Here is a 21,006-nt window from a genome sequence, read left to right on the forward strand (position 1 = left end):
GAGAAAGCCATGGTAGCAGCCAAGGAAGCCCGCTCTAAAATCAGAGCGGCGAAGGAGGAGCTACGTCAAGCCGGAAATATCGCGGCTGGGAAGCCCTTTTTGTTGCGGACGAAGTTTGGAGATCCTAAGTATGCCCTTCTGGATCAATTATGGAGTTCTACAGACGCGTACTTGGATTTGGCAGCGAGTGCTGCTGACGCGACCGAGTTTTTCAAAGATCAAAAAGATCACGAAGTGGAAAAGTTGTTCTGGTCGCAGTTCAATGTTCCAGTGCGTCCGCTGCTATTAAATGAGCAAATGAACGAGTGGGCCGAGCTCCATAGGTTGTCCGGGCTTGCCATGAGGTTTGTTGTGGATCATCTTTGGCCGGAAGGACCAAGGCCGAATAGTTACTTTGGCTTAGTGCAACGATTCCTTGGTGTTGTGCCGCATATCGACGCTGTGAAGAGGTCGGCGTGCATAGAGGGTGCGCGGATGGCTCTTGCCCGTGTCAAGACATACTGGGCAGAGATGGAGGCCACCGCTATTGCAACCCAGAGTTCGGTCATAGGCCGGGTATCGGCCGAGCGCTATTTTGAAGAAGTCCTGGAAGGTGCTCGTTTAATAGAGGCTCAGTGCTCGAAGAGTGTCATGTTCGAGTGACATGTATCCTGATTGTAAGAACAATGCTATTTGAATTATAAAGGTTGTGTTTATACTTTTGCCTGAAAGTATTATTATGCCTCATGTGCGGTCGTTTATGTATATATATATATAACCTGAAAGTTTGCAGTCGTCGGCTTCAGCCCCCACGCATATAATGGGGGGTTGTTTGCAAAAGCGTGTGTTCACACTTGATCCAACGTCTTGGCCCATTAAGGAGGTGTTAGCGCGGCGAACGAGGCAATCGGACTATATTGCTTTAACACTTTCACTTAACCATAGGAGTTTGACAGTGGGGCTACTATATAGCCCCTGGTACTTCCGCGCTCATCCATGTACGGGGCGCGTACGTACATGACCGGGAAACCGGTCCTTCGTTAATGCGGAGGAATCGCAAAGATTCCGATGAGCCATCGAGTGGTTGACCAGTCTGGCGCTTTATCATGACAGTCAGTTTTCGGCTTTCTCTACTGAGGTGCTCGTCCAGATGAACCAGGGCACAATCGCAGTAGTTCTCCCGGTGCCACCTTAGCCGATAGAGCGGAACGTAAGGTAGCAAAACACGGGAGCCGGGCAAACCCAACATTTGACCAAAGAAATGATTCAGAGCCGATGCATATAAGGCCAAACTCGCGACGCCGAACACTCCCTAAGGTATTCGGTCTTTACAACATATACCGGGCTTAGTAACGCCCTTGAACCCTGAATTTCCAGGTACGTGCATTAGTCTGACGTGGCAAAATGCCAACAACGCCAGCATCCCTCACGGTTGTGTTAGGTATCCGGGGGGTGTCAAGCAACAGGAGACAGTAAGAAAGGTTTACACAGGGTCTTAATCTAAAAAGAAACCTTTGAGCGGGCCCCTGCTGCACGTCTGCGCCTGTATCTCCGTTGTGCCGTATCCTGGAAGGGTGTAGCACGATTGCCATCTGTAAAAGAGAAAAACTTAGATGAAAGTCGTCATGCGAAAAACTGATTATTTAATCTAAATGAGATAAAGCCGAACTGTAGTCCTTTTTACATGCGGGAAGCCCCTGGTACCGCCTATGGGGGTATATCCATCAAACCAATCTCAGGTTTATCTAAGCTGTTACAGCTAGTGGTGCACCGGACTCGTCTAGCCGTGTCCGCGGTCTCGACGACCGACCATTTATTCTGGTTGGAGAGGCCGTTTAGTGTTCGGCTGCTAAAGCCTCCACACGTTCTTCCGCGCGTAAGGAACGCTCAGTGTTTCCGCTAACTGTGATGATGCCACGTGGACTGGGCATCTTAAGCTTAAGAGAAGCATAATGCGGTACTGCATTAAAATGAGCGAAGGCTGTTCTTTCGAGTAGTGCTTGATAGCCGCTTCGGAATGGAGCGATGTCGAAGGTTAACTTTTCACTTCGTACAGCGGGCCTCTGGGCCTGGTATTACTCCTTTAAAGGTAGTATTGCTTTGGCTAATTCTCGTTGGGTCTATCCCCATTTTGCGGATGGTGTCCTGATATATCATATTAAGACTACTGCCGTCGTCCATGAGGACTCGGGTGAGATGGTATCCATTGATTATTGGGTCTAGCACCAAGGCAGCCAATCCTCCGTGCCGGATACTAGTCAGGTGATCCCTACGATCAAAAGTGATCGGGCAGGCCGACCAAGGGTTGAACTTAGGGGTGACGGGCTCTACGGCGCATATGTCTCGGAGTGCGTGTTTGCTCCTCCTCTTCATCACATGAATCATGTTCACTGTTTTGACCTCTGGTGGGAACTTTTTCTGTCCCCCAGTGTTTTGCTGGCGAGGCTCATCCTCGTCTTCACTTGCTGTCTCCCTCCCCTTGTGTTCGGCGTTTAGCTTGTCGGCCTGCTTGAAGACCCAGCATTCTCTGTGGGTGTGATTTGTAGGTTTATCGGAGGTGCCATGAATCTGACATAATTTGTCTAGAATCTTGTTTAGGCTGGACGGTCCATCTCTGCTGCCTTTGAAAGGCTTTTTCCGTTGACCGGGTCGAGAGCCCCTAAATCTGGCGTTTACCGCCATGGTGTCTGGGCTGTCTTCGTTATTTCGACGCTTGCTTTTACTGCGTCGTGGTTTTCCATTGCCATCCCTGACTTCAGATGTGCCTGGGTCGCCGGTGCTACTACGGGCCAGCCAGCTATCTTCGCCCGCGCAAAAGCGGGTCATAAGGCTTGTTAGGGCTGCCATTGTCCTCGGTTTTTCTTGGCCGAGGTGTCGGGCAAGCCATTCGTCCCGGGCACTGTGCTTAAAAGCTGCTAAAGCTTCGGCGTCCGGGCAATCGACGATTTGATTCTTCTTAGTGAGGAATCTGTTCCAAAGCTTTCGGGCTGACTATCCGGGCTGTTGAATTATATGACTTAAATCGTCTGCATCTGGAGGTCGGACATAGGTCCCTTGAAAATTAGCCCTAAAAGCATCCTCGAGCTCTTCCCAACTTCTAATTGAGTTTTCGGGGAGGCTCTTCAGCCAGTGCCGAGTTGGTCCTTTCAGCTTGAGGGGCAAGTACTTGATGACGTGGAGATCGTCTCCGCGAGCCATATGGATATGGAGGATGAAGTCCTCAATCCAGACCCCAGGGTTTGTCATTCCGTCGTACGCCTCTATGTTCACGGGTTTGAATCCCTCTGGAAGTTCGTGATCCAGCACCTCATTGGTGAAACATAGGGGGTGCACGGCACCCCTGTATTTGGATGTGTCATGGCGTTCTGACGATTGTAGTGTTCGGTTTTGATTCTGCGCTGGAGCGCGCTTCCTAGATCCGTAGATGGATCTGGTCATGTCGGCTTTTTGATGCAAGTCTTCACGTGAATCGTGTGCTGACTTATGTGTAGCCTCGTTAGCCGCGCTATCGCGGCCACGAGGTGGTCGATCCGACCGGTTGGCCGTTTTATTTTTCGGCTGTGTAGGCTCTAAGGCCTCATCATCGAATTCAGGCAACAGCTTACCCTTTGGATAGCTCTTTGTGTGGTGACTACCACCGTAGTTTTCGTCAGTGTCGAGCACTTTGTTCCATCTACTGTTGAGCGTATTCTGCGCGGCCTTAAGCCTTTGCTTCTGCTTCTTCAGACTCCTCGCGGCGGCAATAAGCCTTCGATGGAGGTTCTCTTGTTCCAAGTGCCTTTCTGGGATGATGTGTGCATCGTCGTCCGGACTGTTTTCCTCTCCAGAGAGAGGTTGATGAGCTTTATCCTCGGTGTCGCCATGATCGGACAGCGGCTCTGTACTGTGTTCGCCGTCCGCTGGTTCATCATGCTCTGTCGCTGGGTCCGTGTGGTCGTCGTTTCCTCTGGAGTCGACCGGGGTATTATTTTTTCTTGCGTTGTTATCGCTGTTTTAACCGAGGCAGGATTTGGAGCGGCGCCTACGTCGTCGCTTTGGTTGCTTCTCGAGGGCGCTATCCTTCGCTGCATCCTTTCGTTCCTCGTCATTGTTCTCTTTGGGTGTATCCACCATATATATGTCGTGTGATGAAGTGGCTGTCCAGCGCCCTGTGGGCGGTGGTTCCTGTTCCTCTCCTGCATCGTAGTCCATACCGTCGATGTCTTCGGAGTCCAAATCGAGCATGTCGGTTAAATCGTCGACAGTGGCTATTAAGTGGGTGGTGGGTGGGGAACGAATTTCTTCGTCGTCCGCTTCCCGTTCGAGCCGGACATAATTCGGCCAAGGGCCTGCTGACAAGGAGAGAGACCTTAATGAATTTAGCACATCACCCAAGGGCGAGTGCTGAAAGATATCCGCGGAGGAAAACTCCATGATCGGTGCCCAATCAGATTCGATTGGCACGGACGCAGGCGGTTCGGAGACCGTGGCCGGGGACGAATCCAAGTATCCGGCAACACGGGTCTCACAAGAGGTGAAGTCAGTATTCGGCTCTATCGCCGCTGAGTGTGCGGCCTCCGTGGCGGGGTCCATCGACCCGTCCTCGGATGGCGCAATCTGCTCCGGATCGAGGGCCGGAGTAGCTGCAGGTGGGATCTCCCGAACACTGTCGGTCGGCAGAGCTAAGTCATGCATGTCGTGACTGTGCGGCGCACCTGACATGGGCTCGAATCCGTCGAAGATCAAGTCTCCGCGGATGTCGGCAGTATAGTTCAAGCTTCCAAACCTGACCTGATGGCCAGGGGCGTAGCTTTCGATCTGCTCCAGATGGCCAAGCGATTTGGCCCGCAGTGCGAAGCCGCCGAATACGAAGATCTGTCCGGGGAGGAAAACCTCACCCTGGATCGCATCGTTGCCGATGATCGAAGGAGCCATCAAGCCTTATGGTGACGGCACAGTGGAACTCTCACTGAAAGCACCAATGTTGGTGTCAAAACCGGCAGATCTCGGGTAGGGGGTCCCGAACTGTGCGTCTAAGGCGGATGGTAACAGGAGGCGGGGGACACGATGTTTACCCAGGTTCGGCCTCTCTCGATGGAGGTAATACCCTACTTCATGCTTGATTGATCTTGATGATATGAGTATTACAAGAGTTGATCTACCACGAGATCGTAGAGGCTAAACCCTAGAAGCTAGCCTATGGTATGATTGTTGATGTCCTACGGACTAAACCCTCCGGTTTATATAGACACTGGAGGGAGCTAGGGTTACACAGAGTCAGTTACAAGGGAGGAGATCTACATATCCGTATTGCCAAGCTTGCCTTCCACACCAAGGAGAGTCCCACCCGGACACAAGACGAAGTCTTCAATCTTGTATCTTCATAGTCCAACAGTCCGGCTAAAGTATATAGTCCGGCTGTCCGAGGACCCCCTAATCCAGGACTCCCTCACCGGGTATCATCAGATCTAACTGTATGGACCCGATGAAATAAAAACAGCTTTCATCACCCCATTCGGGTGCTTTTGCTATGTCACCATGCCATTCGGTCTCAAGAATGCCGGTGCCACATTTATGAGGATGATTCAGAAGTGCCTGCTCACTCAAATTTGTCGGAATGTGGAAGCATATATGGATGACATTGTGGTCAAGTCGCGTAAAGGTTCCGACCTGCTGACTGACCTCGCTGAAACCTTTGCAGACCTCAGAAGGTATGATATCAAGCTTAATCCGTCAAAGTGCACATTCGGAGTTCCAGGTGGGAAAGTTGCTCGGTTTCCTCGTTTCTGAACGAGGGATCGACGCGAACCACAGAAAATTGGTGCCATACTCCGGATGAAACGGCATGTGCGTGTGCATGACGTTCAGAAGCTTACTGGTTGTTTGGCCGCCTTGAGTCGATTCATCTCTCCCCTCGGTGAAAAGGCATTGCCTCTTTACCGACTGATGAAGAAATCTGATAAGTTCGAGTGGACTCCTGAAGCTGACGCAACGTTTCAGAGCTCAAAGCCCTGCTTTCCACCCAGCCGGTGCTCGCTGCCCCAATTAGCAAAGAGCCTTTACTGCTTTATATTGCAGCCACTGGACAAGTTGTCAGTACAGTACTCATGGTCGAGTGGGAAGAAGAAGGAAAAGCCTATAAAGTTCAGCGCCCAGTATACTGTATCTCTGAAGTTTTGACTCCATCCAAGCAGAGATATCCGCATTACCAGAAGCTTGTTTATGGAATTTACATGACCACGAAGAAGGTTGCACATTATTTCTCAGATCATTCCATTACAGTCGTCAGCGACGCACCATTGTCAGAAATTCTGAACAACAGAGATGCAACTGGTTGAGTGGCAAAGTGGGCAATTGAACTCCTTCCATTGGATATGAAGTTTGAGGCAAAGAAAGCTATCAAGTCCCAAGCAATAGCAGATTTCCTCGCCGAGTGGGTTGAGCAGCAACAACCGACTCAGATTCACTCGGAGCATTGGACCATGTTCTTTGATGGATCCAAGATGTTGGATGGTTCTGGTGCTGGGGTGGTATTGGTATCCCCCCGAGGCGACAGGCTCAGCTATGTTCTCCGGATTCATTTTGATTCCTCCAACAATGAAGCTGAATATGAAGCACTTCTGTACGGGTTGCGTATGGCCATTTCACTCGGCGTCCGTCGCCTAATGGTCTATGGCGACTCAGATTTGGTGGTTAATCAAGTAATGAAGGAGTGGGACATCAGAAGCCTGGCTATGACTGGCTATTGTAACGCAGTGAGAAAGTTGGAAAAGAAGTTTGAGGGGTTAGAGCTTCATCATATACCCTGACTGAAAAATCAAGCAGCTGATGATTTGGCAAAGATAGGTTCCAAGCGTGAGCCCGTTCCCAGTAATGTGTTCTTGGAGCATCTTCACACACCATCAGTTCAAGAGGATCCCTTCACGGAAGAGCCCCCACAACCAAAGAGCCCTACTGATCCGACTGAAGTTGAAATCCCAGCTGTGGTCGACTTGATCATGGAAGTTTTGGTCGTCATACCCGATTGGACAGTGCCGTACATTGCATATATTCTCAGGAAAGAGCTCCCAGAGGATGAAGAAGAAGCCTGTCAGATTGTCCGTCAATCTAAAGCTTTCATAGTAATGGGTGGGCAGCTTTACAGAGAAAGTGTTACTGGAGTCACTCAGAAGTGCATTACACCGGAAGAAGGTCGAGTGATCCTCCATGGCATCCACTCGGGGACATGTGGTCACCATGCGTCCTCTCGGACCATTGTGGCCAAAGCATACCGAGCGGGATTTTATTGGCCACGAGTGAATGAAATGGCAAAAGACATAGTCGACAAATGTGAAGGTTGTCAGTTCTATTCCAACATGTCCCACAAGCCTGCATCAGCCCTGAAGACCATTCCACTTGTCTGGCCTTTTGCTGTTAGGGGATTAGATATGGTTGGACCTCTGAGGACCGGTAGGAATGGCTTCACTCATGTGCTTGTAGCAGTCGACAAGTTCACCAAATGGATTGAGGCTAAACCAATCAAAAACCTCGAGGCAAGTATTGTTGTCAGCTTCATGAGAGAGTTAACGTTCCGATATGGAGTTCCATATAGCATCATCACAGATAATGGGTCGAACTTCGATTCCGGTGAGTTCAGAGCTTTCTGCGCTTCTCAAGGTACTCGGGTCGACTATGCTTCAGTCGCCCATCCCCAGTCGAATGGGCAAGTTGAAAAAGTAAACGGATTGATTCTGAAAGGGCTGAAACCCCGATTGATGCGTGACCTCAAACATGCAGCAGGCGCTTGGGTCGATGAACTTCCATCAGTGCTTTGGGGATTGAGGACAACTCCTAATCGGTCGACTGGTCGAACTCCATTCTTCTTGGTCTATGGGGCTGAAGCTGTGCTTCCGAGTGACTTACTTCACAATGCACCCCGGGTCAAACTTTTCTCAGAGGATGAAGCAGAACAGGCTCGGTAAGATGCAGTTGATCTCCTGGAAGAGGAAAGAGAGATGGCCCTGATCCGGCGACCATTTATCAGCAAGACTTGCGTCGATTCCACGCCAGAAACGTGAGGGGTCGAGTATTTCAAGAGGGGGACTTGGTTCTTCGAATGGATCAGCAGCGACCACACAAGCTTGCTCCTGCTTGGGAAGGCCCCTTCATCATCACCAAAGTTCTCCACAACGGAGCATATTGCCTCTACAACGTGGAGCACAATAAAGACGAGCCACGCGCTTGGAATGCGGAGCTACTCCGCCCCTTTTATACTTAAGCATTCAGACTGTTGACATGTAATAAGAAATTCCTACTAGTTTGATTATCAAAGACACAGTTTTACAGTCTCCTAATTGATTGTTATTCCTTTTTATATGTTCTAAAATCCCCCAGTGGGTGCCTTAGCTGCGAATTCGTTTCACCTAAGTTCAAAAAATCCTACCGAGTGGTGAGCAAGCCTCTCACTCGGAGGCTTAGCTGCGACTCCGTTTCGCCTAAGTTCAAAAAATCCTACCGAGTCATGAGCAAGCCTCTCACTCGGAGGCTTAGCTGTGAATCTGTTTCGCCTAAGTTCAATAAATCCTACCGAGTGGTGAGCAAGCCTCTCAGTCGGGGGCTTAGTTGCAGTCCAATACCCGCCTAAGTTTAAAAAATCCTACCGAGTGGTGAGAAAGCCTCTCACTCGGGGGCTTAGCTGCAGTCCAGTACTCGCCTAAGTTTAAAAAATCCTACCGAGTGGTGAGCAAGCCTCTCACTCGGGGGCTTAGCTGCAGTCCAGTACTTGCCTAAGTTTAGAAAATCCTACCGAGTGAAGAGCAACCCTCTCACTCGGGGGCTTAGCTGCAGTCCAGTACTCGCCTAAGTTTAAAAAATGCCACCGAGTAAAGAGCAACCCTCTCACTCGGGGGCTTAGCTGCAGTCCAGTACTCGCCTAAGTTTAAAAAATCCCACCGAGTGAAGAGCAACCCTCTCACTCGGGGGCTTAGTTGCAGTCCAGTACTCGCCTAAGTTTGAAAAATCCCACCGAGTGAAGAGCAACCCTCTCATTCGGGGGCTTAGCTGCAGTCCAGTACTCGCCTAAGTATAAAACACGTTCCGAGTGAGGATCGATCTTCTCGCTCGGGGACTTGGCCACGCACTCCATCCCAATCCGCAAGGACGACGAGATACAGGTCGACTACGACCCTCTCCTCAGAGCTGTGCCATAAGTACAATGTGTGTTCCATCCCGATCCGCAAGGCCGATGAGGTGTAGGTTGATTGCGACCTTCTCCTCAGAGCTGCGCCATAAATACAATGTGCTCTCTGACCTGATCCGCAAGGACGACGAGGTGCAAGTCGACTGCTACCTTCTCCTCGGAGCTGCATCACAAATACAAAGACTATTCTGAGTGAAGAAACAAGTTCCACTCGAAGGCAAACACAAGCATATTCAGAGAAAGACCGAGGTCAGATAAATCTTGCGAGGTTCCAGACCACGGATTAAAGTACTCGGGCATCAGGCCCGAAGGAGTTTAATGGTTACAAAATCACTCGGCATTCCGGGGCAAATTTAAAGACGAGGCATAAAGTTTGCTCACTCCGCAGGAGGAGGGCTAGCAGGTTCGACGAACTCGTCCAGGTCAATTCCATCAGCAATCTGAGTGGCAGCAGCAATGAAGGTTTCCATGAAAGATTAGAAGTCGTGCCTTTTGGTATTGGCAACCTTGATCGCCGCCACCTTCTCTTTTCGAGCTTCCTTGCAATGGACACGAACCAGAGACAGAGCCACGTCAGCACCGCACCAAGCAGAAGACTTCTTCCATTCCTGCACTCGACCAGGGACCTCATTGAGTCGAGCCATCAGAAACTCGAGGTCATTTTGGAGTGTCGCCCCTGGCCAGAGCGTTGTGTCGATTCGCGACACCGCAACTTTCAGCCGAGCAAGGTAGTCAACGACGCCAGCGACACGAGATTCCAGTCGGAGCATGTTCATGGCGGCTTCGTCCTTAATAGGAGAGAGGATGGGGTCCAAGCTTGTCTCAATTCGCCCAGTTTCTTCCTCGAAATTCTGGCAAAATTCTGCACACGCAATACAACGACGAGTCAATAGCTATATATCGAGTCGACGGGAACAAGTCGGTCGGACAAAGGAAAGCACCTTCAAGCATAAAGAATAACTTCTTGGCAAGTCCTCCCAGATAATTCTCAGTTCATCTCTCTTGCGGGCGATGTCTTCTATCTTGTCGGTCAGGGCCCTCTTGCCCTTCTTCAGACGAGTCGCCTCCTTGTTGGCTTCATCCAGGGCAGTCTTCAGCTTGGCGTTCTCCTCCTCCAGTTTACCAACTGAAGCAAGCTTCTGCTCGGCGAGTGCGGTTTTCTCTTCTGCTGCCTTCCGCGCAGCTGTAAGGTCCAGATCCTTCTTAGCCAGAGCCTGGTTCATTATTTCTGAAAGAAATAGCACTTGGTTCAGAGAAAGGAAATAACACTCGGTTTAGAAACAAATCAGTCGACAAATTTTTCATACCAATGGCTTCATCCTTGGCCTTCTGCAAGTTTGTCTTGGCCAACCTCAAATTGACATTGAGCTGAATCTGCTTCTGATCCAGGTCAGCAAAACGAGCTCCAAGTTCGCAAGATTTTTGTGATCAGAAGATGGTTAGTCGACAAATGCAATGATTGGTTACTTCAGAACAATAGAGTGACAAATTCAACAAGTTCTAAGACTATTGCCAGATCGAACATCCAACAGTAGTCTCGGGGACTACACCCAGTGGGTGCACTTAGCGTGCCCCCACTGGTCTAGATTCCACCCGACATGGTCCGTCCAGGCCGAGTGTAAAAAAGGAAAGAGGAAAGTTGTTCTCAGACCACAGTCGACTGCCCGCAGTCGACTACGGTCTCAGGGACTACACCCAGTGGGTTCACTCAGCGTGCCCCCACTGGTTCAGGTTCCACTCGACGTGATCCGTTCAGACCGAGTGAGAAAGTTCTGATTCTTAGACCATAGCCGACTGCCCGCAGTCAACTATGGTCTCGGGGACTACACCCAGTGGGTGCACTCAGCATGCCCCCACCGGTTCAAAGACTCAATCGACACAACCTAGTCGACTCAAGAAACAAAACTATTCAGTAGTAAGTTAAACACCCAGTGGGTTTACAAATGCAAAATGCAGACTAATGAAAAGATGCACAAGGAAAGTTTTCAGGTAGCATATCCTAACAGAACAAGCGACGAGCTAAAGGATCAGTCGGTAATCAACCAACCTGGACGTTGCTCTGGAGAGCCGAGCTGGCGTCATAAGCAGCTTGGCTGGCCTCCCGAACCACCTTCATCTGCTCCATCATGATGCCTGCCTGGAGTATAGCTTCCTTGGCAGCACCCACTGGGTCCTCTGGGACGTGATGCGCATTGAAGTGTGAAGACGGTGGATCGGCTGGAATCTGTGCAGTCGACGCTGAAGCCTAAGCACTCGACAATGGTACGGCAAAAGTCACAGAAGCCCGGTTGGCATCGCCGGTCTCCTGGATCACCGGTTCTGTCACTGGCGTCCACTGAGGCGCCTTGCCAGTTGATGTCTTCCTGCTTCTCCTTCCCATGGGCCTCAGCGGCACATCCTCGTCATCATCTGGAAGATCAATGACATTGGGAGGAGCTGCAAAAGAATCAATCACTAGAATTCAGTCGACCAACAAAATGGCTGAGAAAGTAAAGACAAGATTGCAAAAGTCATACCCGGGTTAGAAGTGACCGCGTTTTCCACATCCTCGTCACCATCCCTGTAAGCAGAAGTACCAGAAGTAGCAGCTCTGCAAGTTTCAAGATTCACTCGGTCAAATCAAGAAGAGAGTCGACAGCGCAAGTCCTTGAGCAAGAAGTAAGGACAAGACACTTACGTAGAAGCGGCGGGGACATCGATCCTGATATTGGGCAGGGTCTTCCGAGACTTCAATGCTATAACTTTGGGCTGCTTTGGAGCCTTCTCAGTCGGCACAGGGGAAGAGGTCCGAGTGCGCTTGGAAGTTTTTCCGGTCGGCTTAGCCACTTTGCCACGGATACTTGCTGAGTCGTGCTTATGCTTGGAACGTCTTTCATTGCGAGGTGGTGACTCGACTTCTTCACCACTACTCGAGTCCTCACTTTCCTCCTTCTCCTCTCCTCCATCAGACTGCCAATCCATGCTCTCGCCTCCACTTTCTTCTCCTTCCTGGTACTACTCTTGCTCCCCGTTCGGCATTGAGTAGGTCTCCGTATAGATCTGCAAAGCAAAAGAGGTGAACAAAGGATGGTCAACTCAATAAAAAACTACAAGTCAGAATGAAAAACACTCTGAAATAAAGAATAGACCTAGTCTGGTTGGTTGTTGGCGTCGAATGGTAAAACACTTCGGGACCCCCTGGGGTTATCCTTGTTTCATGTGATGCCTTGCACCCACTGCGCCACCGTCTTCTCATCAACGTCCTCCGGGTGGATCCGAGTGGAATCTTCAATCCCCGAGTACATCCACATGGAGTGATCACGAGCCTGGAGAGGCTAGATACGTCGACTGAGGAATATCTCGAGCAGATCCATATGAGTCACACCCTCATGGATCCGCTGAACTACTCGCTCCATCAACATGGTCACCTCCACCTTCTTTGCTGGAGTCACCCTCAAGGTAGTGGGTTCTGGACTCGCTCCAAGGTAAAGGGAGGGAGACCAGTCGAATGACCAGGGGTCAACTTGTCTTTGCAATAAAACCAAGTCGACTGCCACCCTCTAACCGAGTCAGGGAGAGTCATCGCGGGAAAAGCACTCTTCCCCCTCATCTGGATACCTAAGCCCCCACACATCTGGATCACCTGGGTTTTCTCGTCACTCGAGCTAGCTTTTTTCATAGTCTGCGAGCGGCATGTGAAGATTTTCTTAAACAGACCCCAGTGCGGTCGGCAGCCCAGGAAATTCTCACACAGGGAGACAAAGGCAGCAAGATACGTGATAGTGTTGGGAGAGAAATGGTGGAGTTGAGCTCCGAAGAAGTTCAGAAAAGCACGGAAAAATGGATGTGGGGGCAAGGAAAAACCGCGGTTGACGTGAGTGGCAAGTAAGACACACTCGCCCTCCTGAGGTTGCGGCTCAGTTTCATCCCCCGGGAGCCTCTAGGAACCATGCTCAATCAGCCCGCTCTCGGCCAGATCTTGCAAGTCATCCAGCTCGATTGTGGACTGGATCCAGTCGCCCTGAACCCAGCCGCGCGGCAAGCCGGATCTCGACGACGAACCGCTCCTGCCGGTCTTCTTCCCCTTCCCCTTCGCCGCCCCCTTCTTTGCGCGCTCCAGCGCCGCCGTCTTGTCCTTCGCCATCGCAGCAACAAGCGCACGGGTGGGAGGCGGCATCGAGAGCGGAAGCGGTAGCGGTGGAGAAGCAGAGGAGGAAGAAGGAGAAATTGGGGCGCACTATGCAAAGTTCCCCAACCCAACGCCTTATATGGAGTCATTTCCGAGTGACTGACGGCTGGGCCCGGGCAATCCTGTCAAATCGCGCAACTATCGCTCGCTCGGTACATGGCGAAAAAGGTGGCGCGGAGATCGAGGCACCCCAGTCTAATCCATCCCGGTTACTGCGGCCTCCTCCGTCCCGCGCGCTTCCCAAAATTTCGAATCCCGCAAGATCCGGGAGCAGCAGAGCAACCTGTCAGACTGAAGATTTTTTCCATATCAACACTCGAAGCTTATCAGCAAAGTTCACTCGACTACTTTAGAATGGATCAAGGCGACTGAAAATGAAGTCAAAGTTGTCACATGGCTCATCAGTTTAAGGAAAACGCTTTCGCAGCGTGTAACTGAGTCGGAACCAACTTCCACTCCTTTTTCCACTCGAACCCTGAAACATTCGGGAGCTAATGATGATGACATGTACCTAGGGTAGGGTCATAGGCCTGACCTAGACACCCTCCCCAAGGACATTTACCTAAAGTCAAAAACATTCAAGGGATACCATCATCCACTCAACCAAAAACATTCCACTCGGAAGACTCAAGTTCATTTGACCAGAAAGTACTCACTCGACCGTAACAAGATTCACTCGGCGGATAGAAGATCTAAAGTCACTCTGTATGGCAACGGTCAGGCGTTACCTTGTAGACTTAATGGTCATTCATGTATCTTTATTGCTGGCGTTATCAGTAACGCCCTATCTTTATGTACCTTAAACCCTGTGTAACTAAGGGCCGGAGGGGCTTGGCGAACTCTATATAAGCCACCCCCCTCCTCAGGGACAAGGGTTCGCACCCCCTGTAACTCCACACACATAATCCAATCGACCGAGCTCCCGAGCACCGAGACGTAGGGCTGTTACTTCCACCGTGAAGGGCCTGAACTCATAAATCTTGTGTGTACAACTTCACCATAGCTAGGATCTTGCCTCCTCATACCTACCCCCCATACTACTGTCAGTCTTAGAACCACGACAGCGATCCCCTATACTTGTGGGTTATCAATACCTTTTTCTGGCGCCCTTGTCGGGGAGCATAGGTATATTTGTTGAGTCACTTGAGATTATTATCTATTTATCACTATGAAGAATCTGAAAGATACAAAAACCAAGATCGTTCCCTCTAAGACGAGGGGAGGTAAGGATTTGCCATCACACTCTGCACTTAATTCACCTTCTGTTTTGAGTAGACTTGCAACACCACCACATGCTATTAATCTTGATATGTCGCAAGTCATTGATGATGCTGCTTATGCTATAAATGATGCTTATGATGACTAGTACCTTGCCTGATGATAATGTTCCACTAGGTGAATTTTTGGATGAACAACTTGCTAGTGCTGAAGAGAATGAAATTTCTGAAACTGATGAAATTGTTGAAACTGATGAGTATGAAACACCTATTAGACCTAGCTCTCCTAGATTTGAAATGCCTAAGATACTTGAGGGTTATGTTATGGATGAGGAGGTAGCTAGAGACTTTCTTGCTTGCAATGATAGAGATGAACTTAAGATATTATTATGCAAACTGAAAGAAAAATCTATGAATGCTGGAATGAAATGTGATCCTAAGTTTGCTACTTCACCTATCTTTGTTACCGATAAGGATTATGAATTCTCTGTCGACCCAGAGTTAATTACTTTGGTTGAATCTGATCCTCTTCATGGCTATGAAACTAAAATTGTAGTGGCACATCTTACTAAATTAAATGATATAGCCACCCTATTTGCTCATGATGAGAAAATTCGCTATTACTATATCCTCAAATTATTTTCGTTCTCATTAAAGGGTGATGCTAAGATTTACTCTTGCTCCTGGCTGTGTGCATAGTCCCCAGGACATGATTTACTACTTCTCTGAAAAATATTTTCCTGCTCATAAGAAACAAGCTGCCTTAAAGGAAATAGATAGTCTCCCACAAGCTTGGGGGAGGCTTCGCCAATTGCTTAATGCTTTGCCTGATCATCCTCTTAATAAAAATGAAATACTTGATATCTTCTATAAAGGACTAACCGATGCCTCTAGGGACTTCCTAGATAGTTGTGTTGGTTGTGTTTTCAGGGAACGAACTATTGAACAAGCTGAGGAATTATTGAATAATATACTAAAAAATTATGATGATTGGACTCTTCCTGAATCACCGCCTAAACCCACTCCAAAGAAGAGGGGTATCTTATATCTCAGTCCTGAAGATATGCAAGAGGCAAAGAAATGTATGAAGGAAAAAGGTATTAAAGCTAAAGATGTTAAGAATTTACCACATATTGAAGAAATACATGGACTTGATACGCCACCACCACAGGTGGTAGAGGTAAATTCTTTCATAAAGTTTGATGAAAGTGACATCCCTTCCAAATAAACATCCTAGTCAATGCCTATATGAATTTGATAGGTACATCATCAAACAAGATCACTTCAATGCAAATCTTATGAAACAATTAAAATACAACTCTAGTATGATTGCTCGCTTGAGTGACTTGTTATTTAGAATCACTAATGTTGTTAGAGGTGTAGGGAAACATGCCTCTATGGTACAAACCCAGTTAGAATAAGTTGCCAAATCTCAAAGAGAATTGCTTAATGAAATGAATAATAATATGAATGATTTTGTTGTTAGAGTAGCAACTAGAGGAGGCAAAATGACTCAGGAACCACTTTATCCTGAGGGACACCCTAAAATAATTGAACAAGATTCTCAAAGAGTTAATGCTGATGCACCTAGTCCTTCTAAAAATAAAAAGAACAGAAAAATTGATAGGACTTTGCATACCTCTAGTGAACCTGAAATTGAAAAACCTCCTGAAAATAACAATGATGACACTATTTTTGATGCTGAAACTCAATCTGGTAGTGAACATGCACCTAGTGATAATGAAAATGATAAAGATGATGTTCATGAAGACACTCAACCAAACAATGATAAACAACCAGATAGTGATGTTGAGATAGAACCTGGTGTTGATCTTGACAACCCACAACCTAAAAATAAACGTTACGATAAGAGGGACTTTGTTGCTAGAAAACATGGAAAAAAAGAGAATCATGGGTTCAGAAACCCATGCCATTTCCACCTAAATCATCCACGAAAAAGGATGAAGAAGAATTTGAATGTTTTGCTGAAATGCTTAGGCCGGTCTTTTTGCGCACGGGTTTGACTAATATTTTAAAGATGGCCCCTTATGCAAAATACATGAAAGAAATTGTCACTAATAAAAGGAAAATACCTGAAGCTGAAATCTCCACTATGCTTGCTAATTATTCTTTTAAGGATGGAGTACCTAAAAAACTTGGAAATCTAGGAATACCAACTATACCTTGCTCTATTAAAAGAAACTATGTCAAAACTACTTTGTGTGATTTAGGAGCTGTGTTAGTGTTATGCCTTTCTCTTTATATAAAAGACTTGATTTAAATAAGCACACACCTACTGAAATATCCTTGCAAATGGCTGACAAATCAACTGCCATACATATTGGTATTTGTGAGGATGTGCCCGTTATTTTTGCAAATGTTACTATCTTAACAGACTTTGTTATACTTGAGATGCCCGAGCACGACAACATATCGATTATGCTTGTAAACCCTTTTTGAATACTGCAGGGGCTGTTATTGATTGCAACAAAAGCAAAGTCACTTTTCATATCAATGGTAATGAGCATACGGTGCACTTTCCGAAGAAACAATTTCAAGTGAATGGTATTAATGTTATTGAGAAGTCTCCGACAATTACTATTGGAAGTTTTCAACTCCCTTTACCTACTACCAAAAAGAAATACGACACACTTATTGTTGGGGATATGCATATCCCCGTTGAGGTAACTTAGTGTTTTATGGAATTTCTTCGCGCTCATGTTAATCGAAAGTGATTGTTAATAAGACTTGATCAACCTTATTATTGGATTGTTTTTTAGGGACATGTGGTCGATGAATTTAGTAAGCACAACTTTCTGTCCCTACCTTTTGTTTTCTGTTTTTCTTAGTTAAATAAAATAAAATGCCATGTTTACCCTGTTTTCTTATTTGTCCGTGCAATAAAAAATGACCCAAAAATAAAAGTTCTCATAATGCCCTGAAAATTTAACACGATTTTTTTTGGATGAGAATTTCTGGTACAAATAACATGAGAGGAGGGTGCCCCTGGTGTGCACAAGACACCAGGGCGCGCCAGCCACCCCAGGCGCGCCCTGGTGGGTGGTGGCCCCATGTGGCCCCTTTCACTTATCTCTTTAGCCTATGTCATCACCTACCTCCAGAAAAAATCACCATAGCTCTCTCTCTTGTGTTCTTGCTCTCAAACCCGCGGATTTCGATCTCTTTGCTCGAAGCTCCGTTTCCGAAACTGTTTTGGGGGATTGCTACTTGGTATGTGACTCCTCCATTGCTCCAATTAGTTTTTGTTTTAGTGGTTTATATTTTGAATAATTAGCTACTCTTGGTGTTCCTGTAAATGGGCTTGCATGTCGAATTATTAGAGTTCTAAGTAGTTTGAATGCTTAATATGGCCTCTAGGCATCCTTGTGAGTAGTTGCTATCAATCTTGTGACGTTTGATTGACAAAAATTTTGTGGACTAAAATTTTCAGAATTTTATTTATAGGAATAAGATGAGTATTTTCAGAAATTTCTCCTCCAAGAAGAATGCTAAGGGAGCCATCAGGGAATCATCGGACAATGACCTCAACACACCGAGAACGGCAGAGGTGCGGCCGTGCGAATGGCCGCATAATGCCTTCATGGAGGAGGTTGGGTTCCATCAAGAGTTTGCCCAATTTGTTGCAAATCCCGGGCTGACCGACGTCCTCGTAGATGAGTGTGACCAACACCACCTCCTCACGAACTCCTTCGTGAAAAAATTTCATTTTGTGAGTAGGAATAATCCTCCTGAGGTGCAATTTAATTTATATGCTGAAACTAATTAGATACTGTTAACTGAATTTTGTGAGATTTGCTTGATTCCCTCCGATGTGGAATTAAGAGAGCCTAGACCAGCAGAGTTTGAGGACTTTCTTCTAAGTTTGACAGTGGGAGATGAGAGAGGCGTGTGATATGTCTCCGACATATTTATAATTTTTGCTTGTTCCATGCTATTATATTATCATTCTTGGATGTTTTACAATCACTTTATAGCAACTTTATATCATTTTTCTGGGACTAACCTATTGACATAGTGCCCAGTGCCAGTTGATGTTTTTTGCTTGTTTTTTACTTCGCAAAAAACTAGTACCAAATGGAGTCCAAACGCAATGAAACTTTTTGGAGAATTTTTATGGACCAGAAGACCCAGGATGGGCCAAATAAGTACCAGAGGGGAGGCCCGAGGTGGGCACAACCCACCAGGGCGTGCCCAGGGGGTTGTGCCTGATACGTCCATTTTGCATCATGCTTTTATATCGATATTTATTGCATTATGGGCTGTTATTACACATTATGTCACAGTACTTATGCCTATTCTCTCCTATTTTACAAGGTTTACATAAGGAGGGAGAATGCCGGCAGCTGGAATTCTGGGCTGGAAAAGGAGCAAATATTATAGACCTATTCTGCACAACTCCAAAAGTCCTGAAACTCCATGAAAGTTATTTTTGGAAATAATAAAAATTACTGAGCGGAAGAAATACCAGAGGGGGCCCACACCCTGGCCACGAGGGTGGGGGCGCGCCCTACCCCCTGGGTGCTCCCCTGCCTCGTGGGCCCCCTGTTGGCCCTCCGGTGCCCATCTTCTGCTATATGAAGTCTTTCGTCCGAAGAAAAATCACAAGCAAGATTTCGGGATGAGACTCCACCGCCACGAGGCGGAACCAATCTAGGGCTCCGGCGGAGCTGTTCTGCCGGGGACACTTCCCTCCGGGAGGGGGAAATCATCGCCATTGTCATCACCAACGCTCCTCTCATTGGGAGAGGGCTAATCTCCATCAACATCTTCACCAGCACCACCTCCTCTCAAACCCTAGTTCATCTCTTTTATCCAATTCTTGTCTCCAAGTCTGGGATTGGTACCTGTAGGTTGCTAGTAGTGTTGATTACTCCTGGTAGTTGATGCTAGTCATCCTGGCTCCCGGGACTCTTTCATAGAATTCCAACAATTTCTCCCGCTCCTCAAAAGCCCAAAGGAACGATCATATGTTCAGATCCTATATGAATATTAATACTCCTCTGATTATGAACATGAATATGCTTTGTGAGTAGTTACGTTTGTTCCTGAGGACATGGGAGAAGTCTTGCTATTAGTAGTCATGTGAATTTGGTATTCGTTCGATATTTTGATGAGATGTATGTTGTCTCTCCTCTAGTGGTGTTATGTGAACGTCGACTACATGACACTTCACCATTATTTGGGCCTAGAGGAAGGCATTGGGAAGTAATAAGTAGATGATGGGTTGCTAGAGTGACAGAAGCTTAAACCCTAGTTTATACGTTGCTTCGTAAGGGGCTGATTTGGATCCATATGTTTCATGCTATGGTTAGGTTTACCTTAATACTTCTTTTGTAGTTGCGGATGCTTGCAATAGGAGTTAATCATAAGTGGGATGCTTGTCCAAGTAAGGACAGCACCCAAGCACCGGTCCACCCACATATCAAATTATCAAAGTACCGAATGCGAATCATATGAACGTGATGAAAACTAGCTTGACGATAATTCCCATGTGTCCTCGGGAGCGCTTTTCTCTATATAAGAGTTTGTCCAAGCTTGTCCTTTGCTACAAAAAGGATTGGGACACCTTGCTGCACTTTATTTACTTTTGTTACTTGTTTCTCGTTACAAATTATCTTATCACAAAACTATCTGTTACCTATAATTTCAGTGCTTGCAGAGAATACCTTGCTGAAAACCACTTATCATTTACTTCTGCTCCTCGTTGGGTTCGACACTCTTACTTATTGAAAGGACTATGATAGATACCCTATACTTGTGGGTCATCAAGACTCTTTTCTGGCGCCGTTGCCGGGGAGTGAAGCGTCTTTGGTAGGTGGAATTTGGTAAGGAAAAATTTATATAGTGTGCTGAAATTTACTGTCACTTGTCACTATGGAAAGTAATCCTCTGAGGGGCTTGTTTGGGGTATCTTCACCCCGACCAGTAGAGCAAAGAGTTGCTCCTCAACCTACTGAACCTACTGAAAATGAAAATGTCTACTTTGAAATTCGTTCGGGTATGTTAGAAAAACTGCTAGCTAATCCTTTTGCAGGAGATGGAACATTACATCCTGATGAGCACCTAATATATGTGGATGAAGTTTCTGGATTATTTAAGCTTGCGGGTATGCCCGATGATGTTATTAAGAAGAAGGTCTTCCCTTTATCTTTGAAGGGAGATGCATTGACATGGTATAGGCTATGTGATGATATGGGATCATGGAACTACAAACGATTGAAATTGGAATTTCATTGGAAGTTTTATCCTATGCATCTTGTTCATCGTGATCGCAATTATGTATATAATTTTTGGCCTCGCGAAGGAGAAATCATCGCTCAAGCTTGGGGGAGGCTTAAATCAATGATATATTCATGCCCCAATCATGAGCTCTCAAGAGAAATGATTATTCAAAAAAATTATGCTCGGCTTTTTGACAACAATCGCACCATGCTCGATACTTCTTGTGTTGGCTCTTTTATGAT

The sequence above is a fragment of the Triticum aestivum genome, chromosome 4D (assembly GCF_018294505.1).
Source record: "Triticum aestivum cultivar Chinese Spring chromosome 4D, IWGSC CS RefSeq v2.1, whole genome shotgun sequence".
NCBI classification, from domain to species: Eukaryota; Viridiplantae; Streptophyta; class Magnoliopsida; order Poales; family Poaceae; genus Triticum; species Triticum aestivum.